The sequence below is a fragment of the Callorhinus ursinus genome, unplaced genomic scaffold, assembly GCF_003265705.2.
Source record: "Callorhinus ursinus isolate GAN/ISIS: 27379988/994484 unplaced genomic scaffold, GSC_fseal_2.0 scaffold12, whole genome shotgun sequence".
Lineage (NCBI taxonomy): Eukaryota > Metazoa > Chordata > Mammalia > Carnivora > Otariidae > Callorhinus > Callorhinus ursinus.
The window spans coordinates 48,983,607-48,997,847 of NW_027397074.1; the positions used below are offsets into that span (position 1 = coordinate 48,983,607).

Consider the following 14,241-nt stretch of genomic DNA (forward strand, 5'->3'; position numbering starts at 1 on the left):
TTTTTTATATGCCACAAAATGTCCATAAAAATTGGGCAATTAACACTCACATACCACCACAATCCAAACTCTAGACCCTATTTATGTTTTGCCAATTGTCCTAATACTATTTTTTTGTCCTAATAATATTTTTATAGCAGAAGGATCCAGGTCAGAATCACACCTGTCTGTTTTGTCTCCTTCAATGTGGAGAAGTTTCTTGGCCTTCCCTTGCCTTTTTGGACATTGACACTGGAAGTTGATAAGCCAATCTATTTTGTAGATTCCTTCAATTGGAGTGATGTTTCCTTGTGACTACATTTGAGCCTTCTAATGTTGGAAGGACCAGCACAGAAGGGATGCTGTGTTCTTCTCAGTGTATTCTATTAGGTGGCAAATCATTTCGCCTCGTCCCGTTATGAATTACATTCACTTTGATCCCTTGCTTGAGGTTATGTCTGCCAGACTTCTTCATGGTAATGTTATTCTCCCCTCCCCTTTTTTTGTCGTAAAATCAAAGTACTACTTTATTAAATGAGTTATTTTACACAATGTGAACATCAGTATAATTACAATTGTAAAAAAAATTTTTATAACAAGGATGGACTGATTTTCAGATTTCCAAATCAGGGTCAACTGTACATTTACACAGAATTGTCTTTGCATGAAGCCCAAAAAGGAACAGCTTAAAAATGAATGTTTCTCTAGCTCCTTTATTTTTGCTGATCAACAGTTTTCTGGAAAAGCAGCTGCAGGTTTCTTACCTAAGGTCTGAGACAGTAGAAGAGTCAAAGGTGTCATGACTTCACCTGTAAACAACTTTATGCCTGAACATCAGCCAATTCTGGAGGAAGTGGAGTCTTAGGATGCTTGCTTTCAAAGTGCTGCTTGAAGGTCTTAGAGTCTGGCATTGGTGTCCCACAAGCAGTGCAGGTATAATAATAAGGCAGCTTTGGCAGCAGTCTTTTGCTCATGTCCTCATTTCTTCTTTTGTCCAGCTTGCTTTTTGGCATTTGCTGCTGAGACTGAATCTTCGGCTGTCCACGAGCCATATCCGGGCCGGGGCGGTCTTGTGTCCGAGAGACCGCGCAGCGCGAGAGGGCCGGGGCGGTGGCTGGAGGGACAGGAAGGGGGAGAGCGCCCAGCACCGCCTCAGCCTCCTCCACCCGCCAAAGAAGGGAAAGAGGATTTTTCCCCCTTTTGTAATTAAGTATTCCTGGGGGAAGGCACTTTGGAGATATCAGTATCTCATTTTCCTCAAACCTTTAATCTATCCACCTGTTTGTATCCATAGGGATTTATGGCTTCCAATTTTATATTTATTATTAAATGGGTTATAACCCGTTATTATTTTTATTTTTTAATTTTTTAAAGATTTATTTATTTGACAGAGAAAGAGAGAGCACAAGCAGGGGGAGCAGTAGAAGGAGAGGGAGAAGCAGGCTCCCCACCACTGAGCAGAGAGCCGGATGTGGGGCTCCATCCCAGGACCCTGGGATCGTGACCTGAGCCGAAGGCAGAGGCTTAACCGACTGAGCCACCCAGGAGCCCCTATTATTTTAATTTTTTTTTTGATATTCCAATTATTCCTGATTTGGCCAATGGGAGCTCATTCAAACCGACTTTTCCATCCTTCTGACGTGTCACCATCATTCTTTGAATGCTTCTTTGTTTTCCAGCCCCAGATGTTCCAAAGTTCAAACTGTATTTTCCCTAGCCGGCTGTGCCCACCTAATTCAGAATCCATTTTTCCTATGAAGTCTTCCTCCACCCTCTTTTCTGCTGCCCTTGCAGTCTGACTCCCCGTTTATCATAGTCCGTTTCCAGGTGGCTTGGTAAAACCCGGATTGCTGGGCCAGCTCCCAGTTTCTGATTCAGTAGGTCTACAGTGGCGCCCCAGAACTGCATTTACAGCAAGTTCCCAGGTATTGCTGTCGCTGCTGCTCTGGGAACCACACTGGGAGAGCCATGGCAGAAGAGGCACACTCACACCACGGAAAGACAGGCTTACAGTCAGAAGTTTGAGCCTGGGGCTGTGACTTGCTGCTGCCATGACTTGGGGCATTCTGTGCCCCGTTGCCTCATCGATAAATGGGATTAATCCTTCCACGATTATTTGGAGGCTCAAAGGAGGTCAGACACAAAAAAATGCCTGGAGTGAGTGTGCTACACATAATAGGAACTTGGTTATAATTCGTTCCACAGACCAAATGCAGTCCATGCTCCTGATGAAGGCAATTTTCTGACTTCCGTCTTTTTCAGCTATGGCACTTTAGCCCTTGAAGGAACCCGTTGATGGCTTATCTCCTTTACAACCAAGACACTGAGGGGCAGTGCGCTCAGCCTGCTTAGAAGGCCACCTGCTGTTTCATCCGTTTGTAAGCCGGTCCCTGCAAGTTCCCTTGCCCAGAAGGTCTTAAAGTCCTTTTCTGGGTTTATTTTCCAGTGGTTCCCAGTACTAACAATGATAATGATAATAATCATCATTTTTCTGATTCGGGTGGAGAGATACAATCGGCAGGGTACTTTACATGTGTAATAGTGTTTAAATCTAACAATGAGCCTGCAGTAAAGGTATTATTATCTCTCATTTCCTAGATGAGAAAATTGAAGTGCAGAGAGGTTAAGTAGCTTCCTCAAGTTCCCAAAGCTAGTATCGAACAGTTGTCATCTAACCCTTTTGTAACCAAAAATGAGCCATGCTGGGCAAAACCTATGATGATGGCAGCCATGTTCAGGAACACTGCAACCCACATTTCCCCTTGCTTCTTTCCCCTGACAAAATTAGATGGAATGCGAAAACAACGAAACGTGGATCACTACATCAAAAACTAATGATGTATTGTATGGTGACTAACAACATAATAAAATAAAATTTAAAAAAATTAGATGGAATGCAAGTAAAAAGTTATAATAAAAAATTAAACAAAATGGATTGACAATGCTACATAATTCTCTACACGGAAATAAGAATCTTTGTGGCTAAAACAGGATGGTCTCTGGATCATAGGGAAATTCCTCAGACAAGCCCTATCAGGCCATGCTGTCTGGGCCTCTGGCTTTTGAGTATTTTTTCCTGTGTCAGAATGCCCTTTCTCCCTGTCCTTGCATTTTCACTGTCTGGCAAACTCCTTCAGGATCTTCAAGAACCCAGCTCATACATAGTATCTTCTATTGAAACTTTCTCAACCTCCCTAGAAAGAGATAGACATCCTTTATCTGTGCTATCAAGGAAGGGATAGAACCTTCCTTGATCTTTTGACAATAATTCATTAGATTACTTTTATGCACACAAATAAGAGCATGAACTCTGCAGCAACTCCATGAAGTCAAATCCTGTGGCATTTACTAAGTGTGTGGCCTTGAGAAAGTTACCTAACTACTCTATGCCTAGTTTTCTTATTTGTAAAATGATATAATTACAGTTTCTACTTCATGGAGTTACTATGAAGGTTATGAAGCTCAAGAGATTTAATGTTTGTAAAGCACTTAGCTCAGTATTAGAATATAGTAAGTATATATAAATGTTAAATAAGCAAATACTCATGCATGTATGAAGGATATATACTCAAAATGTTTTCACTTATATAGGAGGACCTATTTATAAAGTATGAAGGCAATTCCTCCTATCCATTCTTTTTTAAAGAAATTAATTCTTTTTATTGAAGTATGATTGACATACAATATCTTGTTAATTTTAGGTGTACATCATAGTGATGTGACATTTTTATTTGATATTTTTATACATTATGAAGTGATCCCCATCATAAGTCCAGTTACCATCTGTCACTATGCAGAGTTATTACAATATTATTGATTATACTCCCTGTGCTGTACCTTACATCCTGTGACTTGTTTATTCTATAACTGGAAGTTTATTCTTATCTCTTTTTTTTTAAAGATTTATTTATTTACTTAGAAAGAGAGTGAGCACAAGTGGGAGGGGCAGAGAGAGAGGGAAAGGGAATCTCAAGCAGACTCTGCTCTAAGCGTGGAGACCAACCCAGGGCTCTGTCTCACGATGCTGAGATCCATGACCTGAGCAGAAATCAAGAGTCAGAAGTCCAACCAACTGAGCCACCCACGTGCCCCATTCTTATCTATTCTTAACACCATTGTCTTCTACCCAAAATTCTTTTCTCTCCTCATTTTCCTCTATACTCAGTTGAGATTACACTACTCTAAACTCCTTGCTTACCATCCCCCATTACACTTCCCTTTACAAATCCAAAAATCTGGATGAACTTATAAGGGTGTCACTCTTGGACTTGTCTCCAGGAGGCCAGTATTACCGGAGAGAAATCACATAGTGGGCAGGCTGCTATCTCTCCACATTGGCAATTACTAGCTCCAGATGGAGTTTCTGCCCTAAGTAAGTGTCCTACTCAGTTCTTGGTGGTCTGCCTCTTGCTTGTTCATCACTGACTATTTCACATCTCCTTCTTTTCACAATGCTCAAATTTCCTCTCCCTTTGGTATTCCAAGCTTGTAAAATTTACCTTTTTTCTCTGGAAAAAAAAAAGTGAACTCTTTAAAGATCTTCTCATTGTACAATGAACAGGTCTAGAGATCTAGTGTATCTTTCTACAGTTTCTCCTTCTTCACAGTTTCTGGGGAGGCAGAGCTCGTCCTCAGCTCACACTTGGGATCTGGAGCCCCTACCCTACTACCCCAAAACATCCTTTGCTCCTTCAGTACCTCCCTCTTTTTCCTTATACTGCTGACCTCCCTACTGGACAATACTCTCCAGTGTCCAAATAGGCTTTGGTATTTCCCATCTTAGAAACAAAAAACGAAAGAAATGCAAAAAGAAAAACATCTTGCAGTTTCACAATACCATTCAGCTATTGTCCCATTTCTCAGATCCTCTTTATACCCCAAATTCCTAAGACACCATCTTTCTACCTCCTTCCATTCATTCTTCCAACAGCTCTAATCTGAAATTTGTTTGGGACTGCATTGAAACCGCTATTTTTTAAGATCACCGGGTTCTTCAAACTAAATGCATGTTTTCCTGTTCTCATCATCCATCACCCCCCAGCAGGGTCCATGCGAACGACAATTCCTATGGCTTCCATACCTTCTCTCCCTCTCTCTTACTCATGTTCCTGAGTTTCCTCAGACCTCTATGGCTGATTCCCCTTGCTTTTCTCCTGGGGCCTTTAACTTTGCCAACCTTCCAAAGGTTGGAGAATCTCAGGCCTTTCCAGCTGTCAGTTCATCTTTTTCAGTCTCTCTCCTGACCCACTCTCCAGGACACTGCATTCACTCCCCTCGGCTGTAAATACTATCTCCACCTTCTTGACTTCTACATTTATTCTCTTCTTGGAGCTTTATTCTTAGATATCCACTTGTCTACTTGGTATCACTTCTTTTTTTTTTTTAAACATTTTTATTTATTTTTTGACACAGAGAGAGAGAGAGAGACAGTGAGAGAGGGAACACAAGCAGGGGGAGTGGGAGAGGGAGAAGCAGGCTTCCCTGCCGAGCAGGGAGCCCGACGCGGGGCTCGATCCCAGGACCCTGGGATCATGACCCAAGCTGAAGGCAGACGCTAAACAGCTGAGCCACCCAGGCGCCCCTTGGTATCACTTCTTGAATTTATTATAATCACCACATATTTAATATGTTCAATAGGAGGCTTCTAATTTCGCCTCACCTACTGTAAATCACCATCACCTTTCAACTGACCACTGTTGTAATATCATAATTGCTTTCTCCGCTTCCTCTTTTGCCCCATTTTTACAAGCATTTTAAACAGCAATGAGAGTGATCTTCTAAAAGCATGAATTAGCTTAAAACCATTCAGCTCCTCACTGCCTTTCAAATAAAACTTGCTTTCCCTATGTCAGTGTGCAAGACCTCTACATGCCCTGCCTCTGCCCACCTCTTCCGTCTCAGTTTGTGCCATTCTTCCCCTCGGACACTAAGGTGCGACCACACAGATCCCCAAGTACATTGAGTTTTGTTCAGCCCAAAGGCTTCAGCGCGCACGGTTATACCCTGGGCCTGAAATGCTACGCCCAACCTTGATGCATGGCCCCTCCCCTTCATCCTTCCGGTCCCAGGGTACATATCACTATCTCAGGGATGACTTCTCCTATCTCTGGAAATCAGTACCGTTCCCCCACCTCTTTATTCTCCATTCCAACTTCCTGTGTTTATCCTCCCTTAGCTTTTTCTTCTTTACAATTTCTTATTTGTTTATTGTTTATTCTCCATCTCCTGCACTGGTGCGCACGGCTGTGTGGTACACTCCGAGCTGAGCACAACGGGAGTCGGTAGGGTCTCACACTTTAGAGCCAAATACTTACTCCAGAGCTTCATTTCTTACTACCCGTGGAAATTCAGCAACATATTTAATACCTCCATGCCTCAGTTTCCACACCTAGAGAATGAAATGACAGTATGAAGATTAAGTAAGACAACATACCTAGAGCATTTAGGACAACGTCTGGTACAGAGTAATCAGTATTGCTACTACCAGATCTCCCACTATTACCACTGATGATGATGATGGTGGTGGTGATATTGTTATTGGTAGCATTCAATAAAATTGCTGAATAAAAACTCGGATTTATATTCTTGTACAACTACAGTGTGTCAGACACCATACTACTTGCTGTCACATACCCTTTATTTTAAAATTTTTCTTCTCACAACTTAATGAATAGACAGATTTATGTCAGGAAAAGTTATTCAAAGAACTTGATGTATACAAGGATATATACAACAAAGATGTATAGCTCCTGAGTGATGGAAACAGAATTTGAAAGCAATTTGCTTCCAAGGCTGGTGCTATTTCCAACAATCCACTGTCAGTGGGTCAGGGCCAGCCTGCCCTGAAGAACCACCTGGAATAATTTTAAGTTACATAGTTTTTAAACAAAATTTTAATTAATTTATTTATTTTTGAGAGAGCGAGAGAGCACATGAGCACAAGCCAGGGAGGGGCAGAGGGAGAAGCAGGCTCCATTGAGCAGGGAACCCGATGTGGGACTCCATCCCAGGACCCTGGGATCACGACCTGAGCCGAAGGCAGATGCTTAACCAGCTGAGCCACCCAGGTGCCCTTAAGTTACATAGTTGCTCCCATCCCTGGAGATACGGATTCTGTAGATTGACACGGGACTCTGGACTCTGTGGCTTTCACAAGAGCTTCAGTGAGGCTAAGACAGGAGCCAGTGCCCTGTCCTTCCTCTGCCACATGGTCCCATGGTTTCCCCTTAGCTACACAATGATGTGTGAGCCCATTCAGCAGCCTAGAGCAAGGTGGTAAAGAGGCCACTGTTGTGAGTTTGGTTACCTTGGCAGGTTTTTCACTTTCATAGCCGCACCTGGACTGCCGCACTGACCTGAAAGTGGGAGAGGCTGAACTAGTAGCTGCATCACCCCAAACCCCTCCCCAGGGTCTGGAGAACACCATGGTAGTGCTAGTATGCTAAAGACAGCATTTTGGATTTTTCTCTTAAATGCAGAGGTAAATCTAAAATCAGCTTTCAGGAAGACTTGGAAAAAAAATCACTTTCTTTAAATTGGGTAAGAAAACAAAGTGACAGACAAATGAACTTCCGCCTGATTCTTTATGTTAATTTGTTAAACACCCAGGAGCATGGTTTGGTTTGCATGGGAAAAGTTTAGATGCGATCAGGAAGAGGCAGGCAACAAAAAGCCAGAGGGAAATGTTTACAGAAAGCTCCCTGTTCAACTAAACAGAAGACCAGATGTTACTGCAAACTGCTCCACATTTGAAAAATTCTTCTACAGAGTTCTGGCCAGGAAAAATAACTGACATCTTCTTGAAAACATGGGTAGCTTTTAGTGCTGACAATTAGGTACCTCAATTCCTTTCAGTTATCATGTAGAGTTATCACTTCTAATCATAATAGGGTTGGCCATGTTTCAATATAAATTCAAAATGTTCAAAGAACACTGGGATTATAATTCCCAGTGAACGTTTCAGCTTTTGTCCTTGCTTCACAACTTAAATTATGCTGAGAAAAAGAAAAGTAAAGTTGTTATCCTTAACTGTATATAAATTCAGAGACCATCCAGGGTAGGCCAATAAAACTTGCCTGGAAACATAAGGTTTCCATGTAACCAGTTATTAAATCCTTTGGGGAAGAGTTGGGCCAGATATAAGAGGAGGAAGAACTCTGGCAAGGATTTAGGATCAGTCTCTGTGAGGGGAAAAAGGAAAGAATGTTTTGACTTATTCCTGTGCCCAGTAGGGTAGATAAGCCCATTAAGGACCCAGGGCTGAAGTGGGCAGCATTCCCAGGTGTAATCTGTCTGGATAGGCTAGGATGACTGCAGTAACAAACAAACCCCAACTCTCAGTAGCTTTAAAAAAAAAAAACAAACAAAAGTGGGGCTGCAACCTGGACATGAGCAGTTGGGTGTGAGTTCTCCAATGTGAAATTCAAGGAAATGAGGTAAGAAGGGAGCAGGGACAAAAAGTACTGTAGAAATGAGGTTCTGGTACTCTGAGACTAATGAAGGCTGATGTTGGTTGTGGGCTCATTGTCCTAAACGTTCTCATTTATTGATTCAATATGTATCTACCAAGTGATGATAGTGTGCTGGATCTGGAGACACAGCAGGGGATAAACAAAAGGGTCTGGCTTTGTGGACTTGACATTCTAATAGCTTTATGCATGTCCTTTAATCCTCCAGAGCACCCCATGAGGCGGGCGGTACTATCATCCCCATTTTAGCAGTTGGAAATCAGAGGCATATAGAAGTCTCACCCAGCCAGTAAGTGGTAAAACGGGGATTTGAACCTCGGCAGCCTGTGCTACGTTAGCGCTGCAGACGCCTGATGAGGACCGTCACTCTTTGCTGTTCCCAATACCTGGAAGAGGGAGCTAAAGAAAGTAGGATGTGGATCCCCATTAAGCCCGACGGAGAGCCACATGTTATGCTGAGTGCCCAGTCATCATTTGTGGACTGGCACTGAGAACCTCAAGGCATCAGGGTTTCTCCTACCGCTGTTCATCACAGGGATGGGCATCCTAGTTCTTACGAGAGTGAATTCAAGAGTCTGCTCATTTCAGAAAGAGATGGATTAGGGAAAATTGGCTCACACCCTTAAGCTCATGTTCGGGCAGTGCAGGGCATTAGCACCCAGATGGCCTACATTTGGATTCTAGCCCAAATACCAGTGCCTGTGACCTTGGGCAAATTGCTTGTCCCCATGAATCATAGGTTCCTCATCTGTAAAGTGAGCATGTAAATAGTATTTTCCACATAAATGTATCGTAAGATTAAAAGTGATAATGCATGTAAGTGGAGTTTTGGAACATAGAAGGTCCATAACAAATTATTAGCCATAGGTGTCAAATGGACCTACTATTCCTTAATAGTGATGATGATGATGATAGTTAATGGGACCTTAGCAGCCACTTATTGAGGAAATTCAAAAGAGTGAAGATTATTTTATTTTTTTATTTAAATTCAATTTAATTAATATATACTGTATTATTACTTTCCGAGGTAGAATTTAGTGATGCATAATTTGCATTTGCATCATTTGCATACAACACCCAGTGCTCCCATTACTTCAAGTGCCCTCCTTAATGCCCTTCACCCAATTATCCCATGCCCTCACCCACCTCCCCTCCATATTACTCGGCCATCAGAAAGACTGAAATCTTGCCATTTGCAATGACGTGGATGGAGCTAGAGAGTATAATGCTAAGCAAAACAAGAGGGTCAGAGAAAGACAAATACCATATGATTTCACTCCTATGTGGAACTTAAGAAACAAAACAGATGAACATAGGGGAAGAGAAGGAAAAATAAAATAGGATGAAAACACAGAGGGAGAGCAAGGATTATTTTAGAACAGGAGGGTGTTCAGAGGATTACGTCCATGCGCACCACCCAGGCCCCTTCGCCACCGCCCAGGTAACAAGTCCCTAACCCACGGTTCTCTCCCAGTTTGCTTTTTCAGGCTTCTAGCGTTCATTTCTGCTCTAATCACATTTTGTCTAATTAACATCAAATTCTAATCCACTGTCGCTACAGGGAAAACTTCCACCAGGAGTAACATCTTAATACTGGGCAGTGTGCAAGCAAGGAGGGTGTTCACGGAGCCTGGGACAAGCCTGCTAGCCCAAGAGGCAATCAAGCAGGCGTGGAACCCAGACACAAGCAACTGAGCTATGATGATGGAGAGAAGTTTCCTTCAAAGGCTATTGGTCCCTGAAGGAAACATATCAAGCACTACCGCAGAGAGAATTTAGGACATTTTGCTCTCAAGGGGCTCAATTATTTCTAAATATATTTTCAAATAAATGAGACTTTCTTAAACCATTTATCACCATAGCAACTAAGCTGGCAGAGTTGGTGGGAGTTTTAGTTTCTATCAACTGTGAAATATGCTTGTTGCTTGCAAGTCTTTAGGGGAAAAAAGTGCTTTATTGAATAAGTAAAGCAACAAATTCATGAAGATTCACAGGAAATTAATGAATAAAGGGATGACAAGAGCATTTGTGAAGACGTACAATCTGACTCTGAGAGTTAAATAATAAAAGTCCACTGGACAGGATCTCATTATGTCCCCAATTTGGTTATCTTATGGGTAAAATAATTCTCTTAAAATGCAAATACTTTTCTCGAAGCATACGTATGTTCCAGCATGTACAGTGCCTGGAAGGTGGGTGGCCTGGACATCAAGAGATGTGTGTTCTAGTCTCAGTTCCGTTGCTAATTAGCATTGTGTAGTGAGTAAGACTTTCAACCTCAACTCTATTTCCTTTTCTGTATAATGAAAGGATGTGGGATTCTATTACTTGCTTTGAATTAAGTGAGGTAAACATTAACTTTAAAACTTTTAAAACTTCTTTATGGCCTCCAAAAATTTTTGTTTGCACAGTTGAAATTTACTTATTTATTTTCAATTTTAGAACATTTTTATTGATTTTTTTGAGTTCTAGGAAATGAATCAGGTGTTCAGGCTTACGTGGGCTCCACGTGCATGCAAGACCCCGGCTCCCCACTTGCCTTGGCAGAGGCTCACGCATACCAAAGGGAAGGGAAGGCTGACCACGACAAGGCATTTTTTTGAAAAGTGAAGGCAGATATTTGTATTTCTTGAGCAACTTTGTATGTACAGGCACTTTCATACATTATCTCCTTTTATCCTGGCAGCCTTGTATGTTAGGGACCACAATTCTCATTTTAGAGCTGAGGAAAGAAAACATCTAATCTATTTGCTCAGTGTCCCACACCAGCCAGTGGTGGGGCTGGGGCTTTAACTCACATCTGCTAGACTCCTGAGTCATGACTTACCAGGCCGCCTCTCCTTTGAAACCATCTGGTTCAAAGGCACAATGTAGTGACAAGAGGCTTGGCAAGGGAGTCAAGACTTGAGCTTAAGTCCAGCACAGTCACCTACTAGCTGTCTGACCTCAGACAAGTCCGTACTGTCCTCAGGCTTAACACTTTTATCTCTAAGAGACTGGATCATATGGAGTAAATACTTCTTGAGACAATGGGCAACTCCAGACCCCCCCCCAAAAAAAAAGGATCAGAAGTCTTCCCAAGGAGGAGCAGATGGTGAGAATTTCAGACTCACTGTGTCCATGGGCCTTTCCTGCAGGAAGGCGGCGAGGTGACCATGTGTAGAGGAGTAGGTTCAGCCTTTTGAAAGCGAGGATAAGCTTGGGCAGCACAGGTTTTGAAAGGGGTTCATTCAGCATTCACAACTGGAAATAGATGTCAGACACTGAAATCAAATAAGCTGGAGAAGAGCTTTCTGGCACCTGCCACAAGGGTTAGGTTGAAAGCAACAAGCTGCATTCTGTTGTCTCTATTTTTCTCAGCAGGTGAGTTGCTCTCAACTGGACCCAGTGTCCAGACATGAGAGGAACAGAATCTCTTGGGAGAGTTGACTTTGTTTAAAGATGTTAATACTATCTTTTATGGGGTTTCCTTTTCAAATGATCTCACAGTGCATTGGTATATTGATAGTATGTTTTCATTGGAATTGCACCACTCCCTTCTGTTTCTGTACACTCCAGAGGAATAGTCAGCTGCAGTGAAGAGAAGAAAACATACCCAACCTTCCTCTCAATCCTGGCACCTCTTCGTCTAACCTTAGTAACCCTGGCAAACACGAGCTTAGGTTCCTTAATTCATGAATTAGAAGAGAAGCCATTAGATGCCTTTCTTGGATATTATGCCTCTGAATACAAGTGGAAGAGAGAACTTCTGCTTCAAGAAGAATGCAGTACAACACACAGACCTGGGGTCAGCCAGGGGTGGGTCCAATCCTGACCCCTTCACCTCCTAATTGTGTGACATTCATAAATTAGTCACTTTGTACTTTATTTTCCTCCCCTGAAAATGGCTAGGGAAGTTCTAAGAGCTGTCATTTTTCCAGGGAGTAAGTGTGGGGCTGAAAGCAAAAGATAAAACAAGGAGTCAAAAATGAGAATTTGGGGGGAAAGTTAGGGAATAAGACTCACAGCAGTCTGGCGTTTTGAGGCCAATACAGTGGTGGCGTTGGGAGCCTAGATATCCAGAACCCATGCATGGGCGTGGATGGAGTGGCGGGAGGGGAGGGCCGAATTACCAGCCAGGTGCCGAAGTGCTGGCAAGCCTGGTGCTGTGACTGTCCACATTGTGACCAAATCACCAAGAAAAAGGAGAAGAGGAAACAAGAAGTCCTCAGACTGTGAGAAGTAACCACATGAAAAACAAACTCTTCCAAAGGTAAGAGTGATGGCAAGAGGACCATAGGAAGGGGCTCGGGGACACACTGCTTTCCCAGTAACACTGTTTGCATTTGCATTCCAGGGGCCTGCAAAGGTGGAGGAAATCATACAAAGTCCTCCAGTTCCTCTGCACGTTTTTCCTTTTGCTTTCTGTCAAGCTTCTCAACTGTGATACTCACACTGCTCTGCACATGGCATGCATTCAGACAGCCCTCGTGCCTGAACCAAGGAATTAACAGGGAGACTTTGTGAGTGGTGTTCTTCTGAAAGTAGCAAGATTGGAATGAGCAAGAGCAGTCCTTCCATCCACAAGCAGAGGCACTCTGCCTCCTTCCTCTGTCTGTGCTAGGTGGTAGAGCATCGCTTAGCTTCCCTCTGTGTCCTTGTCACTTTGTCCTATGTAACTATACTCCCAGGCCTGGGTGTGTGGGTGCAGATTTTCAAACGTCTGCACATGGACCCAACAGTGGTAAACCAGATGGACAACGCCAAAAGGGGCTTTTGGCAGCATCTGTGCATGGTCATGGATCACTCTCTTCCCTTATGGCTAGCCTTTACACTTGCACAGTTAATAACCATCCAGGTAGGCCAATTCCAAACACAGGTCCCTTTTTAAAAAAGTAATTTGTTTTACTTTGCATTTTTTAGCTTTTGTTTTTGAAATAATTCCAGACTTACAAAAGAATTACAAAAACGATACAAGATACTCTCATACACACTTCACACAGATTTAGTTTCAAGGAGCAAGAATACATAGAGAATTCTCATATAGCCTTTACCCAGGTGCACCACCTATTACTTTGCCACATTTGCTAACTATTTTCTGTCTCTTATGTTTTATATATATATAATTTTTCCCGAACCATTTGAAAGTAAGTGGCAAGCATCATGCCCCTTTCATTTTAACCTATACAGTGTACTTCTCTTAATAACAGAATATTCTCTTATATAATTGCAGTTCAGTTATCAATATCAAGAAATTTCACATTGACACATTATTATTATCTAATGCACAGGACATATTCAGATTTTGCCAATTTTCTTAGTCGAGTCCTCTGTACCATTTTTTTTTTTCCTATTCAGGCATCATTGTTGCCTTTAGTTGCTATACCTCCTAATCTCCTTTAAGCTGTAACTATTCCTTCATTTTCCTTTGTCTTTCATGAAGGACATTGAGGTTTTTGGAGAGTACAGTACATTGTGCATTTTTAAAATATTTCTCAACTTGAGTTTACTGTGTTTCCTCATGATTAAATTCAGGTTATGCCTTTTTTGGCAGGAATATCACAGTCATATTGTGTCCTCCGTACATCACAGCAGGCAGCTCAGGATCTCTGTTTGTCTCATGATTGGGATGTTAACTTTGATCACTATATATTTTGTTTGAGTTTGACCTGGACATTATGATTTTTTTTAAAGATTTTATTTATTTACTTGAGAGAGAGAGAGCACACAAGCAGGGGGAGGGGCAGAGGGAGAGAGAGAAGCAGACTCATCCCTGAGCAGGGAGCCCCATATGGGGCTCGATCCCAGGACACTG

At 42.3% G+C, this 14,241-nt stretch overlaps 1 pseudogene; it reads right to left on the minus strand.

Annotated features, from left to right (window-relative positions):
- Positions 1–627: 627 nt before the first annotated feature.
- LOC112825263 (zinc finger protein 706 pseudogene) lies at positions 628–1,031 on the minus strand (annotated as a pseudogene).
- Between the last annotated feature and the right edge of the window lie 13,210 nt (positions 1,032–14,241).